We start from the raw sequence: 23182 nt of genomic DNA, 5'->3' as shown, positions 1-23182 counted from the left end.
ACATCCTCTGACTTGACTCCATCTCCTTCTCTGAAAATATTCTTGAGCTTGTGGGAGCTTGTTTGGAGACAGATGTTTAAGCAGTTTGTCCTTTGAGAACTACAGATCTGTTTTAACAAGCCCACACTGTTGGAATCTTACAATTTAACAACATAACCCCTGATGTAAAGAAAGCGAGCTCACTATTCCTTGCATCATATCCATGAAACAGTATAAAGTGCTCCCCAGGCTGAGTGTCCTTAACTCCCACTAAGATGTTTCCACTTTACATTACCATTCCAGTCTTCTCCCTCCTCCCCACCGCCATCCCACAGCCTTCCTTCAATCTCTTCTGCACACAGCAGCAACCAGAGTGATCTCAAACCCTCTTACATCGCTGGTAGGAATACACAATGATGTAGCCACTTTGAAGAAGTATTCAACTTTCTCCTAAATAGTTGGATAGAATGTTACATGATCCAACAATTACATTGCTGAGTACCCAAGAGAAATGAAAACAACTGTCTCCATACATATTGGTCCATGAATGTTTGTTCATAGAGATATTACTTATATTGCTAAAAATTAGAAACAAACTAAAAGTCCAAGAAGTAGGTGAATAAATTATATAAAATACATTATTGGCATGTATAATTTGCTAAGGAATGCAGTTCAAATATGATATGGAGAGGAGCTAAGAGCTTTTGTTTCCTTCCTTCCTTCCTTTCTTCTTTTTTATAGTCTTACTATGTATCCCTGGCTGACGTACAACCCACTGTGTAGACCTGGCTGGTGTTAAACTCAGAGATCCTCCCCCCTCTGCCTGCTGGATGCTGTGATTAAAGGCATGCACCGCCTTACTCAGACTAAGGGTTTCATTTGAGGAAAAAAAATGTTCTGAAGTTGAATGTGGTTATGGCTGTATAACTCAATATACTTACTGAATGCCATTTAGCCATCTCTATAAGGTCTTTTATCCCCCCAAAAATAAAAAATCAGTCTACTCTAGTTTCCATTGCTACCCCCACATTCTAGATAATGTTTTCAACTCTGGCCCTCAACTCCTTTTGTGACATTCTCAATGATCATTTTCACCCCTCATATTGCGGCAAGAATGATCTTTTAATGTGAACCAAAGCATTTACTTACAGCATTTAAAACTCAATAACGGTTTCTTTTGAAGCAAAATCCCATTTTCACTTAGAATAAAATTTGTTCATCTATAATAAATCATTTACCACAATTACTTGAAGTGGCTATTTCCTATGCCTAAGTCTTCTCTGCCACAGCAGCCTACTATAGCCCTTCAACTGTGAGATCACCTATTGCTGTGCTTGAATGTGAAATGCTGCTCATAGGCTCGTGTGTTTGAATACTCGCTTCCCAACTTGAGGGAGTTTAGGAAAGTTATGGATCCTTTAGGAAGTAGAGCCTTGTTGGAGGAAATGGGTCACCCAGGACAGGTTTTAACATTTTATAGCTAGTCTCTACTTTCAGTTTATTCTCTGCTTTCTGAGTGTGATTGTCATGTGACCACACAGCTTCCTGTTTCCTCCTCCATGCCTTCCCTGCCTGCTGCCATGTTTTCCTCAGCCTGATTGCCTATATCCCTCTGGAAATGTAAGCCAAAATAGACCTTTTCCACCTTAAGTTGCTTTTGTTAAGGTTATTTTATCCCAGCAACATAAAACTAAGACACTTACCATAAAGCATCTGTATTATTTTCCCAATATTGGTGTCTTTCATATGGAGACTGAGAATATATCATAAATATGAATCTGAACCCACTTGCTAGTCTTTTTTTACTTCTTTGTAACACCTAATTTGATACTGAATTGGTTTTGTTTGGTTGGCTGGTATGTGTGTGTGAGTGTTGTTTTGTTTGCAATTTGTTTTTCTTTTTTTCTTTTCTTTTTTTCTTTTCTTTTTTTTTTTTTTTTTGTCTATCAGAAGCTTTCAGAAAGAACTTTCTTTCACATAAATAACAATCGATGTAATCTGGCATTAAATCGCATAATTACAATAATAAATGAAGCTGGTATAAACAGGCAACTCTGGACAGAAAAAAAAATCCATTTTTCTAAATGGGGATTGCATGAAGACCTGCGAAAGATCATCTATTGTTTGCATACAGAAATAAATTACAGAAATGTTAACAGTTTACCAAGGGAGAACTGGGAAAGCCTTACATATTCTGAATGATCACAAAATTTCCTTGAAATTTTGCCAGCATTTCAGTTGATTCTAGTTTTTCCTCACTATAGTCAGTAATATGACTTTCTTATTAACTCTTTTGACTCTTGATTCTCTGTCATTGCACACCTGTCATATTCTTTCCTGGAGGTTGACTCCTTTAGTGAGCTCAACGTTGTTACAGGTGAAGATGAGGAAGATAGAAATGAAACAGCATAGAAGGAAAAATATTTAATGGCATTTCAAACAATCTGATGGCAAACAATCAGGCATTATTGAATGCCTGATTTCTTCAATATAAGGTCACCTTAAAAAAAAAAAAGACATTTATTACAACTCTCTTCTCTCTCAAATCTAAACACAAAAACAGACCCCTAAGAGACTCTACAGTTACAGAGACAATAGCATCATTTTGTTGTTGTTTTGTTTTGATACAGGGTGTATTGGCAGGTTTTGTGTGTCAACTTGACACAGCTGGAGTTATCACAGAGAAATGAACTTCAGTTGGGGAAATGCCTCCATGAGATCCAGCTGTGGGGCATTTTCTCAATTAGTGATCAAGGCGGAAGGGCCCCTTGTGGGTGGGACCATCCCTGGGCTGGTAGTCTTGGGTTCTATAAGAGAACAGGCTGAGCAAGCCAGGGGAAGCAAGCCAGTAAGTAACATCTCTCCATGGCCTCTGCATCAGTTCCTGCTTCCTGCCCTGCTTGAGTCACAGTCCTGACTTCCTTGGTGATGAACACCAGTATGGAAGTGTAAGCTGAATAAACCCTCTCCTCCCCAACTTGCTTCTTTGTCATGATGTTTTGTCCAGGAATTGTAACCCTGACTAAGACACAGGGTCTTTCTATGTATCCTTCATTATCCTAGAACTCACTGTACCCAAGTGGCCTCAAAGTCACAGAGATCTGTCAACCTCTGCCTCCTGAATGCTGGGATTAAAGGTGTTCAACACCATGCCCAGTGACATCATTACTTTCAAGCTACTTTGACATAATCACAATCCAGGCATTTCTGGATTGCGATCATGTCAAGAAAGTGCAAGTCAGAAAGTGCATACCGGGTATGACAGGCATTACTCAATGAGTGATCAAGGGGGAAAGGCCCCTTGTGGGTGGGACCATCGCTAGGCTGGTAGTCTTGGGTTCTATAAGAGAGCAGGCTGAGCAAGCCAGGGGAAGCAAGCCAGTAAGTAACATCTCTCCATCTCTCCATCAGCTGAGTATGACAGGTATACACTTTCTGACTATTTAATGGGCCTTTTTAAAAACTACTTAGTATATTGTGAGGTCCAGGAAATGAGACTATACCTGGTACATCTCTAGGGTAATTTGAAGTATCAGAGAAACAAATGCCTTCCTCATATTTCAGAGGCCCAATAAAAGCAAGCATACTAGCAAGTATATGTGAGGTCACTGACCTAGGTCTCCCCAGAAAACCTTTTTCTTAGCTACAGATCATTAAATAAATAGAAAGACCTACTTTTGCATTATTTGGTATTATCAAGAACAGTGTTGGCCGGGCAGTGGTGGCGCACGTCTTTAATCCAGCACTTGGAAATCAGAGGTAGGTGGATTTCTGAGTTTGGGGCCAGCCTGGTCTACAGAGTGAGTTCCAGGACAGCCAAGACTACACAGAGAAACCGTCTCAAAAAAACCAAAAAAACAAAACAAACAAAAAAACAGTGTCTTCCCCAAACTTCTGAGGTGTAACAAATGTTTTAAAAACAGAAAAGTTTTCTTCCTAAGAATATATCTCCCCAGCTGAATTCTGAAAGAGCACTGTGTAACTTTTCTCCTTCACCTCAAGACTCTTGCTTCATTGAAATGCAAGCCTGTAAGATCACTCAGCTTTCCTTCTTGCTGTACTCTCAGTGGATATTGTTTTCTCTTGATACTGACTATAGAAGATTAAAAAGAAGTCACACACACACACACACACACACGGTCCATTTCAAATCCCTATGAAGACTATCTTATTAGGAAAAAAAAAAAGAGCATTTGTGGATGTAATGAAGCAATGAGATGAGATAGAATTGTGTTATTTGACTGGTGCTTAAATTCAGTGACAAGCATCCTTATTAGAGAAAGACAAAGGATGAGTGTGGTGGTTTGATAGGTTTGGCCCCCCAGAGACTCATGCTTGAAAGGATTGACTCATAGGAGGTGTGGACTTATTGGAGTAGGTGTAATCTTGTTGGAGGAAGTTTGTCACTGTATGTGTGGGCTATGCTCAAGCTCTGCCCAATATGGAAAAAGAGCCTCCTCCTGGCTGCCTACAGATCCAAATGTAGAACTCCTAGCTCTTCCAGCTCCAAGTTGGCCTACAGGATGCCCTGCTTCACACCATGATCATAGTGAACTGAATCCTTGAACCTGTAATTTAGTTAGTTCCCAACTAAATGTTTGCCTTTATAAGAGTTGCCTTGGTCATGCTGTCTCTTCACAGCAATAGAACCATAACTAAGACAATGATTTAAGACAGAATAGGAGAATAAGGTCCAGAGGAGAAGGACATGTGAAAACTGGGGCAGGATTGTAGAGATATGCCACAGATCAAAGAATGCCTGCAGCCACCAGGCATACATTGTCCTTGTGAGGCTCAGAAGGGAGGAAATCCTGAAGTAATGTGGACTTTTGACTTCTGGTTCCTAGAATTCTGAGAGAATAAAGTTATTATTTTAAACTAGCAAGTGTGAAATATTTTGATGTGGCAACCACAGGAAACAGACAGCCTGATACATCACTCTATTATCACCAAAGGCTTCTTCCTTCTCACATCACTGCTGAAATTCCCTAGGAATCATCAGAATTAGTTTGAGGACTCACATTTTAAGTAAGCTACAAGGTGACACTGCAGACTGTAGTTTGACCATTTTCTGAGATGATCAAGGTTTTTGCTGTTCTTGTTGTTGTTTGTATGGCTGTTGGTTTGGTGTGGTTTGATTTTTACCTTCAACCTCTTGAAACTACCAACAGCTTCTAACACACTGCTGCTGGGAACTCATTCAACAACATGAACTGATGACTTTGAGCTGCCAGATGAGGAAGTTTTTAATACATCTTTAGGGCCACCGTTGATGTCAGGGCCCAGGGAAGGACCAGTAAGATCTAGATTAAAGAATGGATATGTAAGCAAAATTCCAATTGAAAAGGGATAGAAAGTCACTGCTGGGTGCCAGCTCACCATAAACACCAAGAGGTGCACAGATGGCAGGGCTCTGCCACCAAGAGTATTTCACGTGGTTCAGTGACTCAGGGAGCTGTTCTCCTGTGGAGGTACAATTTGGAATTGCCTTGGGGAGTAATAAATGATGATAAATATGCTGTTCTGTGAAATGAGGACTCTCTGGATAACAACAGGCTTTTACTTTACAATGTAAAGATACAGATTTAGGCCCAGAGCTAAGTAGCTTCTGGAAGTTAAAAGGTTTAACTCAAACCATTCTCCCTTATCTTTCTTCTCTTGTTCTCTTCAAGTTTTTAAACGGGAATGACCAAACCAGTTTGGAGAATGTTGGCCTCTTAGTTTATATGTGTCTCTTTGTCTAGTTTTACATTCTGCAGATGAAGTTGCAGTGGATTTATGGCAGAAACATTTGTGGATAATGCACATAGATAGGTGCTAGGGAGTAAGGCGATGGGGCATGGTACATTCAAATGTTGAAACCTAAGTTTATCTAGATCAGAGTTTAGTTAAAGCCAAGTCTGTTCCAAGGGAGTAAAAAGAACCCATTTCAGGTTTTGTTCATTTTCCTGCCAGGGCAGTCTGTCCTTGAAAAGCACGCCCCCACTCCCCCAAGCATCTGCTATTCCCTGCACCAGCAAACTCATTAATGACATGTTCCCAGAGACCCAGAAATAGCAAATTCCATTAAAAGGCTTATCATTAAATACAATGCAGCTCTTTATGTAGAAGGATGGCCTCTGAATAAGAGTCCATTAGGGCTCTGAGCTGGAAAAATTAGGTCAGCTTTCTTTTAAGAGAGAAATTAATACAGCAGGAAAGAGCCAGCAATACGGCCAACATTCATCTTGCAAAGCTTTCCCTCTTTGTGCTGCCGAAGTGCATTTATCCAGACTTGCTATTCCTGTCCTCAGCCACTGGGAGCAAGGCCCATTTGTCCTGTAGAAAACTATCAAATTATCTGATAACAACCTAAATAAATATGAGACAAAAAATTAGAACCAAATATAGGCCCCCTCTTCTCTCTCTCTCTCTCTCTCTCTCTCTCTCTCTCTCTCTCTCTGTGTGTGTGTGTGTGTGTGTGTGTGTGTTTGTGTGTATGTGTGCACATGTACTCATAAATGTAATCTAAACCAATCCATGGAAAAGCAAAACTAGCCAATAACTGACTTCTCTCTCCTTTGGAGGAACCTAATGTCAGTTTTAATTGCCAAATCCAAAGGTACTATCACTAGCAAAAACTGATGTAGAGATTATTTCATCAGGGTTTAAAAGGGCTACCCAGTGACCAGTTTCCTCGCTGCCACTTAGACAAGCTGAAACAGAAAACATGAGGAGGCCATGGTAGCTGAGACAAACAGACAGGAGGATAACACATAAATGGAACAAGAGGTGGGAAGTGAATTTAGAAGGTACCATCAATATAGAAGTGTAAAAAACATAGGAATGGGTCACACACATGACTGTAGGAAGAGAGCTGCCCAGCTACGGAGACTGCAGTAGTGGGGGCTTCCAGAAGGTGAAGTGGACAAGCCAGAGGAATCGACAGTTAGAAATAGATGTTCTGTCCAAATTTGGAATGGAGACATAATGACCCAACTTCACTCTTAGCCAAAGCACAGATAGTTTAGGAACTTATAAAATATTTAAATAGTTAGGTACTTTGTAGACTACACAGCTATGCTTATTTCAGTGATCAAATATTTATATCTACCTACAGATCCTTCCTCATCCCACTAGTGATGATAGACTTCTTCCTGAGACTTAGTTTGGTCTCTGAAACATTAGAGAGTATGAACATAGTCAGAGACTTTAAATGACTTTGTGAAGCTTAGCCATCCCTGGGAGGAAAGCATGCTGTGAGTGGCTACCCTTGCTACCACTTGGCCCTAAGGGACCAGACCTGCATCCAACTTCAGCTCTTAGCTAGAGTCCAGACAATCCAAATCACAGTACTGAGAGCAGACCATCTTTCAACCATTGCTAACCTACATGAGCAGAAATGCTTCTCAGTGTCTAGATCACTGAACTTGGGGTGATGCTTGTTTCCTGGCATTTGTATGGGTTGTCACTGACTGATGTACTAAGTCTAGAACTCAGAAAAGATGTCTAGGCTAGATTTAGTTTTTAAAGTTATCATTTAACAAGGGATAGAGTGTTTATTTGCCTTTTTATTTGTTTACTCAGTAGATCTTTACAATAAATTTAGTATGTGAATTCCTCAGTGTAGAAGACACTAAGATCCTGATGGAAATAGATCTTGTGACAACTTTCCCAGGAAGAATGTTGACGGAGAGAAGAGAATGCTACCAAAAACTGAACTATGAGGATTGCTAGGCAATGATAAAGGACCTGGGAAGGAACCCAGGACTCAGAGTGAAGGTGGTACTTCAGAAACCAAGGAACAAGGAAAGAGGGCCTTCATAAAGGAGAGAATGATGTCTGGTAAAAGGTAGGGCAAAGACATGAAGTGAGCTGAGGCCTGAAAAAAAGTCCTAAAGTCAGAATTGGTCACTGGTGGCTTTACTGTCAGGAATGAGCTAGGATTACTGGGATGATGAGTGATGAGCTAGGTTGAGAGAGCCTGGTACAGAGCTCGTTGCTGGCATCTTTCCCCATCTATGCAGACTACCGTAACAGAATATCATGGAGTGCATGGCTGGAACAGCAAATATTTATTTCTCATTATTTTGAAAGTTGAGAGTCCAAGATACAGGTATGGCAGGGTGTTTCTGGTGAGAGTTTTTTTTTTTTCCTTTCTTCTTGTTTCTTCACATGATCTTTGTGAGTACTCACATGGAGAGAGAGAAGCTATAGGTCTTTTCCTCTTCCTACAGGAGTATACCACTCCCACCCTTGTGACTTTATTTAACCTCAGTTACCTCCCTATGGGGGACCTCCCAACAGGGACCATACAGATTGTTCAGTAGATAAAAGGCAAATGGTCTTGCTTGCCACCAAGTTTGGTGACCTACATTTCATAAGAGAAAGGGGAGATACACATGGTAGAAAGAGAGAACTGACTCCTACAAGTTGTCCTTTTATACGCACACACACACTCAAACACACACGGGTGGGAGGGGGAGGGAGGAAGGGAGAGAGGGAGGGAGGGAGGGAGGGAGAGAGAGAGAGAGAGAGAGAGAGAGAGAGAGAGAGAGAGAGAGAGAGAGAGAGAGAGAGAGAGAGGGAGAGAGATTATTGTCTCCTTACAGTCTTATTTGCAAATGCTTAGGCCTGGCACATATGAATGTGGAATATAATGAGAGCACAGTTCAACCCATTACAACATCAAAGGACTTGTTTCTAGCTCCTGTTTTACCACTAGGTAGATGAGCTTCTGAGCTTTGCCAGGGCTCCTTGCCTCTACCTGTCTAATATGCATGGTGCTCAGCTTGCTCACATACCTCCAGGTTGCTGCAAAAGAAAGTGAAATGAAACTCCTTGTGAATTTCCAAGCTGGCCACTTTGCTACGGACCGGACTCAGTCTGTCCCTAAACCTGCAGGAGAATTCAGGGTCCTGGTACTCAAGTGGACAAGTAGTTGGCGAAAATGGCAAACAGACATGGACACAAGAGAGTGATGTATCTGAACATAATTTCTCAAAGCGAGCATCAGACTTATATTACAAAAGAAAACAAGGAAATTACATGATACATTAGGGTCATCCAAGGTACATCGAGGTTACTCGATGCAAAATGACTCTTTAAACAAAACAGAGAAATGCATACATAAATGCTGACAGGAACCAGGCAGTGTTTACAACTGGGATAAAAATCAGTATTTACAGCTGGGATAAAAATCAGTGTTTACAACTGCGATAAAAATCAGCCCTACCTAAGGTCAGCTCATTCTTAGAAGCCAGGAGCAAGGGCTTTATGCCCATGCCATAGTTCCAATTCTAGTCTATACAGTATAATCCATCTTCTCCCTAGGCCATTGTAAATTCCTGTATATAGAAGTGACTTAGGTGTTATTCTAAGTATTTACTTTACTTCCTTCTCAGACTACAACCCACCTTCTTCCAGGGCCATTGTAAACTCCTGTATATGGGAGTAACTTAGTGGTTATTTTATGTATTTGTAGGGAACCTCCATTTAACAGAGGAGCCCACCAACTTTCTTTTTATATTTAATGTAGTCTGCCATACTTGACTGTAATGAGAATTCCAAGTTTACTTTGTAGAACTTACCCTGAGATTTCTACTCTAATCCAGTAAACTATAATTCCTGATTTCTTTCACTATCTCTCTTTCAACACTGGAGGTAATTCATCTGAATAAGTAACCTTCTTAGGAAATTCAAAGCCCAAGGTCGGCTCAATGATTGCCTAGGATACTGGAACAATGGTGGAGGCCAATCTAACTTAGCTATTTGTCAAATCATTCCTTGGAGGCACTTATAATAAAATAATACTGAAAGAAAGCACGCAAAACCCTTCACCAGACTATCACAAAGACATATCTGGACTACATTGTGTTATAGGATGCCAAAGACTCTCCAGGAGAACAGTTTTTGTGAAACTTTTTGCCTCCGGACTTCAGCCAAGCTTTTGGACTTATCACATAGACTGCACTGGAGTGGGTGTGGCACCACTTCCTGTTTCCTCCTTGCTGTGGTTGATGGGAAGGGGTCCCTCTTTTTGGAAAGAGGGGATCCTGGCCTCTTTTGCTCTTGTTTCTCCTGGAGAAGGAAGATTTTGTAACCTTTGACTTGGGGTTTCCTGGTAGGAGCCTTAAGTGCACTTCTGACTCTCTCCCTACTTCCCCAAATTTGTGAAAACCCAGGCTGACAGCAAAAGATATCCCCATCCTGAGCTTCCTTGCTGCTGACCTGTGGTCTTACACAAAGCCTAAGCATGGCTGACACTTAAGGTAGGTGAAAAAGTGAAACATAAAAACATAAAAATTAGGCCTTTAGGCCTAGACTTGAGTATGTGACCTTTGAGACTCAATGCTCCAAGGCATGCTAATCATAAAACAGATAGCAACATTCCTCCACCCACCCACTTCCTGGGTTCAGGGTTCAGGGAGTGTTTGTTCAAAGAAAGTCACCCTGACCCACCCTGACCATTGCTGGAACCCACTATGCAAATGTGCTATTATTAGGGAATCATAGAAACTGTCTTGAGAAATAACCTGCACAATTACCAAGTATTCCTTGTGACTCTTGTGACTTTGCACTTCCTTGTGACTCTTAACTGGTATTTTTGGTATTTTCCAACAACACCCTCCCCACCCCCTTGAGTTGTGGTTTCTTCCTTTAAATGCCCCCTTACCCAGATACTCAGGGGGCGCCATGGTCCTCTACCCCTGTGTGGTGTATGACTGTGGGCCTGAGAGCACTCTTGAAATAAAAGTCCTCTTGCAGTTTGCATCAAGACCATTTCTCATGAGTGATTTGAGGTGTCACCTCTCCCGAGTCAGAAGTGGGGGAGTCCTCACATTGTGGGTCTTTCATAGACAGTCTCAGCCTGAGTAATTTTGACATTTTTGAGTCAACAATTTCTCATAGTAGGTGCCATCTTGTGTATGGTAGGAGGTTCAACAGCATTGTTTGGCCTTAATACGAATATTCATAGCCCTCTCTTGGTTGTGATAACCCATGCTGTCTAGAGACATTGCCAGACTCCCCCAGGGTGGTGAGCATAGCCTGTACAAATCAACCAATGAGAACAAATGACTTAGGGTGAGAGGTCTTTGTCCATTCAGAGCTGAAATACTCTTGGCATTGACTTTGCATAGCCCCCAGTTTTTGACAGCAGGGCCCAATACAAGTCTAGGAGTCCTCTGAGGAAAAGACATTTTTTCCAGGTATCAAATAGCTCTTAGAACATATGCAACAGTATGGTGGCTCCTGTATATCAACCTAAGCTTTTGAGAAGGACCTAAGAAATAGACTCCCATTTTCCCAGAAGACCTTCAAGATAGTATGTGCTGTGGCAATTAAAAGAATGTTTTATGCCTAACTAGCAACAGCAAACAGTATTACAAACATAGCCTGTGTCCAGAAGATATGTCTTTTTGTTGGTTTATTTATGGGGAAAAATAGAGACTAGGTAGTAATGGGTGTACTGTTCTCAGGGTTCTCCTCAAGGTGTTCTAGGCTTACAAGATAATTTGTGTATGTGCATTTCATTAAATATTGAGATGTTTAGGGAACCCAAGGAGATCCAAAAGAAAGACTCTCAGCTCTGTAGTCAAGATGAAATCACATCAGCATTTGTCATGTGCAATATGGAGACTGTAAAAAATCACTCACCAAATTCCTAAGATTCCTTCTCTAACAAGTGTTGGAACTGTAACCCCCTTGGCAGAGAGAATAGGAATGGCATAGTTACTGGCTCTACCACAGAAAAAACTGGAGACTTTAAAATGAGTCTTAAGAAGCCTGATGGGCACTGATGGTTTCAAGAGTCACACTGTACCAATACTACAGGAACATCTGCCACCCTAGGTTTCTATAGTGTGCTCCCTGGTAACGTGGAATCCAGAAAGTAACCCCCAAGAGACAGTTTTTGTAGAAGCCATGGAGTATCTGGGGAAATGAGTTGGTCACCTGCTGAAACAAGCACTAGGAGGGTCTGGTAGGAACAGAAAGTCACCCCTGATGAGTGCACTGGGGTCTCCCAGCAACATTTAATGAAGTTTCAGGTCACATTTTCTTTGAGTGTCTGGGCATTTGATCCTTAAGCTGAAGTTAGACCCACAGTACTTCAGAGAAAACATTAAATGGATTCTAAATTCATGGTCTTTATTCTTGGATTGAGTTCTGAAATGATGAAAAGAGGCTAGTTCATGTCCTCTCTACCCTTTACAACAATCCTTTTTTTTCACTTGTATTAGGCTGCATTGACTTTTGTCCCAGTGCTCCTTGATTGTAGATTCCATGGGAAGTGTAGCCGCCAGTGGACATGGATTACTGGATTCCTGAAAGGAAAGATGGGGTTGGATGGGAAAGGCGGTGAGAGAAACAATGAGCAACAATGAGCCAAAACAAAGTTCTCTGATCAAGGCCCAATGCTTCCATAAATGGGGGGGGGGCATCCCCCACTATACCAGGATCTCTTGGTCGCTGCTCAGCAGGTAGCTTCTTGCAGGAAGCTGCAGATGAGGCAGACAAAAGACTTTACCTAGGTAGGAAGACTCCACCCTAGGTGAGCTAGCAACTGTGGCAAGCAAGGTCTGAACCAGCCTGCTCAAGGCTGGGGGTGGGGGAGGTGGGGGGTGGGGAGACACGCACAGGAAAGGACAAAGCTGTGATTCCTGAGCAGTGCCCAGCTGTGGCTCAGTCTTCCAAGATCTTATGTATTACTCTTTTAACTTTACTGTGGGAATACCTTCACTTAGGCAATAAACACAGCAATGAAAATTTCTATAGATGCTTCCACAGATTCTAGAAGTCAAACCACCTTGCCTTGGAAAAAAATTATACCTGTCACACTTCTAAAACAGGTATAAACACTGGGCTGGAGAATGCCAACAATCTAAATAATATTATTAACATCAGACAACTCCCTGGCTTTTGCTATGAAGAGGAAATGGGTTTCTGATCTTTTCACCAATATGTGATCAGTGATGCCTGCACAGATACAACCATTTACCATTGCTGCTTCTAAAAATAGACACCATTTATAAAGTGGAGTGTGTGTGTGTGTGTGTGTGTGTGTGTGTGTGTGTGTTGGTAATTGCAAAACAAAGCAAGCTTTAGTTCTTCTGTTCCTAGAAGTAGTAACTGGAAGTAACATAGAGATAATTTAATGATTTCCTCCGGTCCCTATACTGGGGAGTAGTGGATTGAGAGGCTGCTTTGAGGTTATGCCACAGAGATTACTTAGAGTTTGATATTAGTTCTGTTTCTAGATTTGGGATTCCCATGAGACACTCAGGACCAAATGTCCAGGAGGGAGTGGGAAGTCTTAATAGTTATTTAAGTGAGAGGTCATGTTGAAGTGTAAATTCGGGAAGGAATACTATTATTCATCTTCTCTTCTCTTCTCTTCTCTTCTCTTCTCTTCTCTTCTCTTCTCTTCTCTTCTCTTCTCTTCTCTTCTCTCTCTCTCTCTCTCTCTCTCTCTCTCTCTCTCTCTGTCTCTCTCTGTCTCTGTCTCTATCTCTCTTTCCCTCCCTCCCTCCCTCCCTCCCTCCCTCCCTCCCTCTCTCCCTCCCTCCCTCCCTCTCTCCCTCGGTCTTAGTTAGGGTTTTACTGCTGTGAACAGACACCATGATCAAGGCAACATTATAAGGACAATATTTAATTGGGTCTGGTTATAGGTTCAGAGGTTCAGTCCATTATCATCAAGGTGAGAACACAACATCATCCAGACAGACATGGTGCAGGCAGAGCTCAAAGTTTTACATCTTCATCTGAAGACTCTTAGTGGAAGACTGACATCCAGGCAGCTAGGACTAGGGTATTAAGGCCCACTTCCACAATGAAACACCTACTCCAGCAAAGTCACTGGAAAACTGGAAATAATATTTCTCAGAAGTACTTGCAGAGAAATTTCAATTCTGGTCATACAAGTCATTTGCTTTTAGACAAAGCAATTGTTGTTTATATAATATTTTTCTATGAGATTTAAAGTTTGATAGAATAGTGAAAGACACCTAAAGAGGGGAGACCCTCACTCAAGTCTCAGGATGACGCAACACCCCCAACCCCACCCCAAGAACTTATGAGAGACCATCCTTGCTGCAATCACACGAGGTTTATTGGCAGGAACCAGCGCGCTGGGGCTGACTTGTATCCCACACAGGGGTAGAGGAGTTCAATCTGATGGCGAGTAGCAAGGAAAGGGGGTATTTAAAGGAAAAACCATAACCCAAGGGGGTAGGGAGGGCGTTATTGGAAAATACCAAAAATACCAGTGAAGCATCACAAGGGGGAACTAAAAATCACAAGGGGAAACGCCCTGCTTCTCAAGATTGTTCTCAAGATTTTAATCTAACTTTTGTGATTAGCCAGGTCCTGTAACAAGGTCATTGAACCAGCTTGTGTAATTATCTGTTCTGTGGTCAGCCAGTTCTCAGAACAGGCTGTTTCAGGGCCCGACTATTTTTCTTTCTTGGCTCTAACTTGGTCTGGGGGTCAAACTTAAATTTTTACCTTACAGTAGCATTACAGAAAACCATTTAGTATATCTTTCAAGCCCCATTGCACAACCTCAAAAATTACCAGTACATGTAATGTTGCTTTATTTGGATTAATATCTGCTTCCTAAAATCTATTATTTTATATTATTCTCAAAATTATTTCATCTATACATGTTTTGGTATATATGTATATATATATATATATCTTAAGCATTTATAACATATTACAATGCCATTACCATATTTTAAAACTCACAGTAAATCCTAATATATATTCAGTGTTCATATTGAGCCCTGTTTCAGAAACCCTGTTTAGAAGAAAACTTTTGTAGCTTTAGCCTATACACTACATGTGTTTTTTTTTTTTATCAGAATTTGTATGTCCCAATTGGTTACTGTCTTTTAATGTATAGTTTAATACACACACACACACACACACACACACACACACCTTTCTTTTTCTTATTTAAGAAACTGGAACCAGATGTGGCATTTCTTTAATCCTAGAACTCAGGAGGCCGAGGTCTCTGTGAACTCAAGGCTAGCCTGATCTACACTGAATTCTAGTCTAGTCAAGGCTACATAGGGAGACCCTTTCTCAAACCATTTTTTTTTCCCCTCAAAATGTTGTTTTTGAAAAGGTCAGCATAGGAACTTTGGGAAGGTCATGAAACACTTGCCCCTCGGAAAGGGAGAGGCTAATTAGCATTTCTCAGGCCACAGGGCAGAATGGAACTTCGGGTGGGGACACATTCCACAAGACTTGACAAGGGAAATCCTTGTCACCTCATTCCCTAAAGACCAATCAATTTAAAGGGGGGGTGTACTGTTCCACTAATCATAGTATGCCTAGTTGCTGATGCTTTATTCTGCCCCTGGAAACCCATAAATACTCCCAAACTGGTGCTGGTGGTCGCAGCCTCTCCTTCGGGTCTGGGACAACCCCAGTGCACTGGAACAATAAATTCCTCTTGCTTTTTGCATAGATCCTGGCTCCACATGGCTCACTCAGGGGGTCCCCAGTAAGCTAAGACTCCCCAGAGTTTTACAGTTTTAAAAAACTACTGAGTGCTTAGGTATCAGCCATACTGTATTCCAGTTGCTTTTGTCATTTTAGTTTTAGCAACTGCTTGGATTCAGTGCAGGCCAAAGCTTTCTTTGTATAAGATACAAGGCACTTATAAGTGTCATCATATCTCATTTGGAGTTCATGTACAATTATTATTTATACAATCTGACTTACACTAGGTTATTTCTGTCCTTTAAAAAAAAGAACAAAAAGGCATTGAAATTCACACCTGTAATCCCAGCATTTTGGGAGCCAGAGATAGGAGGAACACCACAGATTTAAAGCCACTTAACTTACTTAGCAATTTCTAGGACATCCAGGGCTACATAATAAAACCTTGTGTCCAAAGGAAGAAGACTGGGGAACACATACAAGTTTTGTGTAGTAAGCTTGTGATATCTTGAGCAATCTTGATATATGATTGTTAGTCCCTATAATGGAGCCATACTTAAAAAGGGAGTATAGTCCACTGAAACCTTCAAATGTTCTTTCTCATGTTAAGAACATGGCTCTCTGGAATCAAAGTGAAAACCAAGCATTGTTGCTACCAATTAACCGTTGCTCTTCCACTAATCTGCCCTGCCACTCACCAACCCACCACATAGCCATTCCTTACTCTTTCCCTCTATCCAAACTTCTGCCCAACCATTCCTCTGCCCATCTGCCCTCCTTCATATCTACCTTTCTTTCCTATCCAGTATTCACCCATTAACCCATGTCAATCATGGGATCAAAATCTTTCCTGAGTCCCTGCTTCCTGGCTGTTTCCATCATACCCTGTACTCTCCTCAAGATACAGAAGCACTGGCTCCATCAGCCTTTATTGTTCTCATCCATCGACACCATGAGTACTAAAACTATTCAACTGCAGTTCTGCCCAGTGATCACAGAGCCAATAACTGTACCAAGAGCTCCTGTTTCTGAATAAAATGTTTTTGGAATTAATCTCATTATGCTCCCACCTGACTGGACTTGTTTGCTTGCTTGGGCTGGAATAAGTCCCTTGGTTTTCTCTTCCCTAGATTAGCATTTCTTCAACAAGCTGAAACACACTGGAGACCTAACTCTGATCAAAGATGATGCTTGTGACCTTGGTCTTGCCTATCTCTCATTCTTAGCTATTTTACTACTTCTACGTAGTTTACTACCTACTAAATCGGCTCCTAAAAAGCCAATTAAAATGATACATGATGACAGAGTCTACTTGAGAAGAAGGTTTCTTCTGGTCAGTAAAGGAAATCTTCCTCAGATGTCAATGCTTGCTCAGCTCCTTTGGTTCAGGACAGAGTTCTGGGTACAAACAAAATCCAGTTGCTATGAATAGATGACTACAGAGCCAGCAAAGCCAGGCAGCATTACATGAAATTCATCCCCTGAGTTCATATTAGCAAAATTATGGCTGTATTGGCAAAGAGAAGATGAAAGCATTGAGAACAGAGTATCATACCTAAGCTACTGAATGAGAATTTAACCTTGGCACACATCCTGAACTAGTAGAGCTGTGTGTGTTCCATCAGAACAATGGTTCTCAGTCAGAAACTACTTTCTCCTGAGTAGTTTGGTAGTATTGAAAGATGTTTTTGGTTGTTGCAACTAAAGGAGTTACTAGAATCTACAGATGTTTTCAAATCCCTACCATGCACAAAACAACCAAGTGCAACCACAGAGATGTCTTTCTCCAAAGCCAGCAGGGCTGAGGTTGAAACCCCTCATTAGCTGGATGTGGAAGGAAATGTCTTTATCACAGAAATCAGAAGGCAGAGGCAGGAGGATATCACACCCCAAGTTAGTCTGGGTTATACATAGAGACCCAGTCTCAAAAATAGAAAAGAAGGAAAAAGGGAGAAAGGGAAATAGGAGGTGGGGAGATGGTAGAGCCAGTGAAAGAAAGAAAGAAAGAAAGAAAGAAAGAAAGAAAGAAAGAAAGGAAGAAAGAAGAAGGAAGGAAGGAAGGAAGGAAGAAAGAAAGAAAGCTCACATTTCTGTCACATTTGAGGACCATTTCTGAGAATCTATCATAAGAGACAAAAAATAAGAAAAACTTTGATGCAGATCTTTATTCAAAATACTTCTTAATTATAAGAAAGCAATGAAAATAATATTTCCAGCAATAATTATGAGTAGCAATAAGATATTATTGCAGTACATGGCGGAACTTTATATCAGCTTCAAGTGTGATGTTTATGAAGACAGACACATTGTTCTAGTAAGGTAGACATGAATAACTGAAAGTGTAGCTTTTGATTTTTTTCAAACCTTATTTTTAATGATGCTTCCTAAACTCTTTAACCTCCCATTTAGCCTACCACCCACCAAAGGTAGTTGAAAAGAAAGGATATGGGGTTAGTGACCTATTTAGAAACAGTTCTTTGGAGCAAATCCCATCTGTGTTATCTGAAAATTGGCAGTTCAGTTCACAGGTCAGCAGCTTGATCCACTTACAAACACTTCACAGATATGCCAGAAATCCAGTTTGATAGATTCATGATAGCAAACACGAATCAGCAGCAGTGGCATGACCTAGCAAAGACAGCCAGGCCTCAGCCAAATTGGCACAAGTCAGCAGGTGGGACCAGCAGGAGCACCAGGAGAATTTCTTGGCTGTGCCTCTCTCAGCAAAATGAGGATCAGCAAAGAGTGGAGACCAACAAGCATTGCACAGCTAGCTCTATACACAAGCCTAGCTCAGCCTCCTCACTGTCCATCAAGTCCTTTTTATAATCTCCAAACATCATGTGATGTCCACTGGTCTTGCCTCAGCACAAGAGTCTGTCTCAGCTGACATCACTCTGTCAATCAGCTCAAGTGTGAGGAAGCAACAAAAAACTCAGCACTGTCTTAAGGTTTTACAACTGTGAACAGAAACCATGACCAAGGTAAGTCTTATAAAGTATATGAAAAAATTAAAATGATTTTTGAGGTTATGAGGAAGATAGAAATATAAGGGACCGATTGATGAGTTAGATACAAAGGCAGCAATGAATTAACTCTGAGGACTCAGTACACATGCCAAAAAATCTTGAACCCTTTTGAGGATGTCCTAACTGATGCCATATTATCTTTGGGAGATAGGTGGGCCTGGGTTAGATAGGCAGCAGGTTGCTAAGTCTCGATAGTTACCTCATCCTAAGATTGTGACATAGCCCCAGAATGCCACATGTACCTCAGGGCACAGGAACGCACATTTCACAGTGTCAAACGAAGGGTCTCATCAAGTGACCATCCAGATTCTGGCATATATCATTCCAGGAATGAAAACAAAAAAACAAATGTCATTTGTTGCTTCTAGCTCCTGCTTAAATTTTGTTTAGGAGCTGTTCCCTAAACTTCTGAATCGACATCACCTATCCATATTCACATCTCCAGATTAAATCTCACACCAGAAATGGAGATAAACAAAGATTTGTGTGGTGTCCAATAACCTGCTCTATTGCCAACTAGCTCCTTGTCCCTGCAGCTCCTCAGCTATCATCAAAGCACACAGAGAATGGCTTCACCACATTGCCACATGGGAAACAAATGCCTCCTTGTGTTTTATGACCCAGTGGATTGTCATCCAAGATAGCACCTTTTTCTCCCCTGACCTCCACCATGCAGTCAGTGATTGACTTTCCACAGAACATGATAGGCACCTAAAACATGTCTTGTAATACTAAAGGGGAAATTCAAATCATTTTATGATAGGTCAACAATTCTTAAAGTTTTAATCTTTGAACTGCCTTTACCAGAGTCACAAGGGAGCTTTATGAAGATGCAAAGTTATAAGAGATGCCCTGTTTTTACAGGAAGCTCTATAAGACCCAGGACCTTTCCTTTTTCAATGAGTTCCCAAAGGTCTGTACGCATGCTAAAGTACAAGATCCATTGGACAAAGAAAAATAGTTTGTATCACATGTCAAGTTTCTAGTTCTTAGGGAACTATATATCATTATTTGAAACATTGCCCAGAATTATCTACTGAATAAGATTATCATCAACACAAAAGTTGTCTGAAATGGAAAAATCCAATTACAACAAAGAATCATAGACATACACCCAAATGCTGTGGACACAGATCTAAGTGTGCAATCCTCCTTTCTTCCTCTCTTTAATTAAGTAAAGATAACTGGGAATCTTAGAAATGTATAGAAGAGGTGTTTTTTGATTGTTTGTTTGTTTGTTGTTGGTTTTTTTGTTTGTTTGTTTTTTTGCAAGAAAGGACCACAGAAGCCCAGTTTAATAGCATTAATGAAAGTTTGGTGATCTGCCAATTAGTTTCTTACAAAATTAGAAAACAAGATGAATTTCAATGTATACATATTATAGAGAGATGTGTCTCTGGGCCAAGGCAGGAAATATCTGTTGACTGCCATGTAGGTCTGACAGTTATAAAGGGATGGAAGGGAGCACTGCTTGGTGGAAGAATCTTCGGCCAGCAGTATAGAAAAGGTCTTCACCAGGCCAATGAGATGTTGCTGGCAAAGACTAAACATCAGGTGATTTGTATAAGGCAGAAAAGTCCAGTTTGTTATTGAAAGACCCACAATGTGAACACTCCCCCACGTTCTGACTCAGGAGAGGCGACACTCCAAATTACTCATGAGAAACGGTCTTGATGCAAACTGCAAGAGGACTTTTATTTCAAGAGCGCTCTCGGGCCCACAGTCATACACCTCTACAGGGGTAGAGGACTGTGGTGCCCCGAGTATCTGGGTAAGGGGGTATTTAAAGGAAGAAACCACAACTCAAGGGGGCGGAGAGGGTGTTGTTGGAAAATACCAAAAATACCAGTTAAGAGTCACAAGGAAGTGCAAAGTCACAAGAGTCACAAGGAATACTTGGTAATTGTGCAGGTTATTTCTCAAGACAGTTTCTATGATTCCTTAATAATAGCACATTTGCATAGCGGGTTCCAGCAATGGTCAGGGTGGTCCTTTTTGAACAAACACTCCCTGAACCCAGGAAGTGGGTGGGTGGAGGAATGTTGCTATCTGTTTTATGATTAGCATGCCTTGGAGCATTGAGTCTCAAAGGTCACATTCTCAAGCCTGGGCCTAAAGGCCTAGTTTTTATGTTTTTATGTTTCACTTTTTCAGTATCACTAATAGGCTTGGTTGTTGGGTAGAATCAATGGAGAATGGAAGGTCTCTATCTTGGTATGAATATCACAAAGATGCATAAGACTACAGCTAACAACTAAAAGCACCACCACATCAGGTTCTAGATGGCATTCCTTTGTGCCACCATAACTTATTCAATCACACAATTAGGAGCATAAAAAGTCCAGAAATATTTCTGGATTATTGTGTAAGGCATTATTCCTCCAGTGCCTATCCCATGTCCCCAAACTTAATTTTTGTGGGTACTAACACTAGTTCTCAACTCCCATAGAGTTGGGACAGGACTAACTAGGCAGATAAGCAAAGGAAGGAAAGAGAGACCGTGGTGCAAAACTGGTGAAGCAGGTCTAACTAGGAGGGTCTGAAGTGAGCTACATCTATCCCACATGCTGTCCATCTACTGTCCCTCTCCTCCGTCTTAGTTACTGTTCTATTACTTTGAAGAGATACTGCGACCAAGGTAACGTTTAAAGGAAGCATTTAATTAGGGTCTTGCTTACAGTTTCAGAGTGTTAGTTCACTGCCATCATGGTGAGGAGCATGGATGCAAGCAGGCAGGCATAACTTAAAGTTCACATCTTATCAGCAAATGCAGACAGAGGGAGGCAAGACTAGACCTGACATGGGCTTTTGGAATCTCAAAGATCATGACTCTTCCAACATGGCTACACCTAATCCTTTTCAGACAGTTCCACTAACTGGAACCCAGCATTCAAACATATGACCCCATGGGGGCCATTCATTCTAACTACTTCATTACACTCCTTGGCCACCATGGGCTTATAGCCATATCATAATGCAAAATACATTTAGTTCAATATCAAAAACCTCATTAAAAGTCCAAAGTTTTTCTGAGATTGAAGGCAGTCTCTTAACTGTGACCCCTTATAAAGCCAAACTAAAAAGTAGGTCATATGTTTCCAACATACATTGCACAGAATACACATTACCATTCCAAAACTGAGAAAACGGCACAGTAAGGAAATACTGGACCAAAGCAAGACTGAAACCAGGAGGGCAAACCACAAATTCTGTCTTAGATGGCTCTCCTAATCTCTCACTTCTTCCAGCTGTATTGACTGCAACACTCTTGTACACCTTGTCTGTAGCTTTTTTTGTTGGGTATCCCACAGTTCTGACATCTCCTCCATGTTGGCATCTCCAACACAATTCCAGGATTCACCTTCAAAACTTCACAAACCTCTCTGGGCCTCCTGCAGGGACTCCCCTGTCATATGCCATCAGTATAGAAAAGGTCTTGACCAGGCCAATGAGATGTTTCTGGCAAAGACTAAACTTTGGGTGATTTGTGTAAGGCAGAAATAGTCCAAGTTGGTATCACTAATAGGCTTCATTGTTGGGTAGAATCAGTACCTTTCCTTAACCACAGAGGAAGATCCCATAACCCTTTTTCTGTATCCTTGACTCTCAATTCAGAATCATGGCTGAAGATGCCATGTTCTGCTGCCTGCTGGGACTGGAACCTGGCCCCTCCAAGTCTAATATTTGCATAAACTTTGTCTTGTTAATGGTTTCCTCTGTTGCATAAGATTCTGTTTTGTACAAATTGCAGAATTCGCTGGGTGAGGTCTTACCCTGAGGGTACCTCTCCCCTTATTCTATTTAGCATCAGCCTTTTCTTTAAGCTTCTTATCTCCTTAAATGCAGGACTTACTCCAATATTATATTCATTGGTGTTCTTCTTTCTTCATTTTGTATTTGTCTTTGCAACACTTGCTCCTTTTGGTTGTAAATCTGCATAAAAGTGATCACTAATAACCACATGGCACAGTCAATACTAGGCTATATTGAAATTTCCTCTGCCAACAGCATTAATCCAAAACTCTTCAATTTAGCCTCATGCAGATTCTTAGGACAAGGGCAAAAGGAAGTTGTATCTTTTGCCAAAACATCACAAGAATGTTCTAAATCTCAGCTGCTGTTATTCTCCTCTGAAACTTCTAGACCTGTGTCTGTGTAGCCCATATTGCTCTCAGCACTGCTATCTTCCAAACTCATATAAAGATGCCCCATTAAGCCTCACTTAAAGCATTCAATTGCTTTTCTAGTCCAAAGTCCCATGTCTTTCATAATTCTCCAACAGCATGGTCAGGCCTGTCATAGCAATACCCACTCCTGCCACCAACTTCTGTCTTGGTTCTGATTCTATAACTGTGAGGAGACACCATAACCAAGGCAACCTTTAAAAGAAAACTTTTAATTGGAGCTTTTCTTACCGTTTCAGAGTCCATGACCATCATGGTGGAGAGCCAAGCAGGCAGGCATGGCACTGGAGCAGTAGCTGAGGGAATCACATCTGATTAGTAAATGTCAGGTAGAAAGAGAATGAGTCTGGGTGTGATGTGGACTTGTGAAACCTCAAAAGGCCACCCCCAGTGACACAGATCCTCCAACAAGACCACAACCTTCTAATCTTTTCCAAACAGTTCTACCAGATGAGGACCAAGCATCCCAACATTATGACCCTATGGGAGCCTCTCTTATTGAAACATCCACAACTCCCTTTCCAAGTTTACTAAGCCCTTGATCTTGATATTTTCCCT

At 41.2% G+C, this 23182-nt stretch overlaps 1 protein-coding gene across 1 annotated transcript in view; it reads left to right on the top strand.

Annotated features, from left to right (window-relative positions):
• Fam184b (family with sequence similarity 184 member B) overlaps positions 1-23182 on the top strand; it is a 114366-nt gene that overhangs the window by 5718 nt on the left and 85466 nt on the right. The gene's annotated exons all lie outside the window — the stretch shown is intronic.

Source organism: Mus caroli, unplaced genomic scaffold (assembly GCF_978045245.1).
Source record: "Mus caroli unplaced genomic scaffold, Mus_caroli_1 scaffold_4, whole genome shotgun sequence".
Lineage (NCBI taxonomy): Eukaryota > Metazoa > Chordata > Mammalia > Rodentia > Muridae > Mus > Mus caroli.
This window is presented reverse-complemented; position numbering and strand designations above follow the sequence as displayed.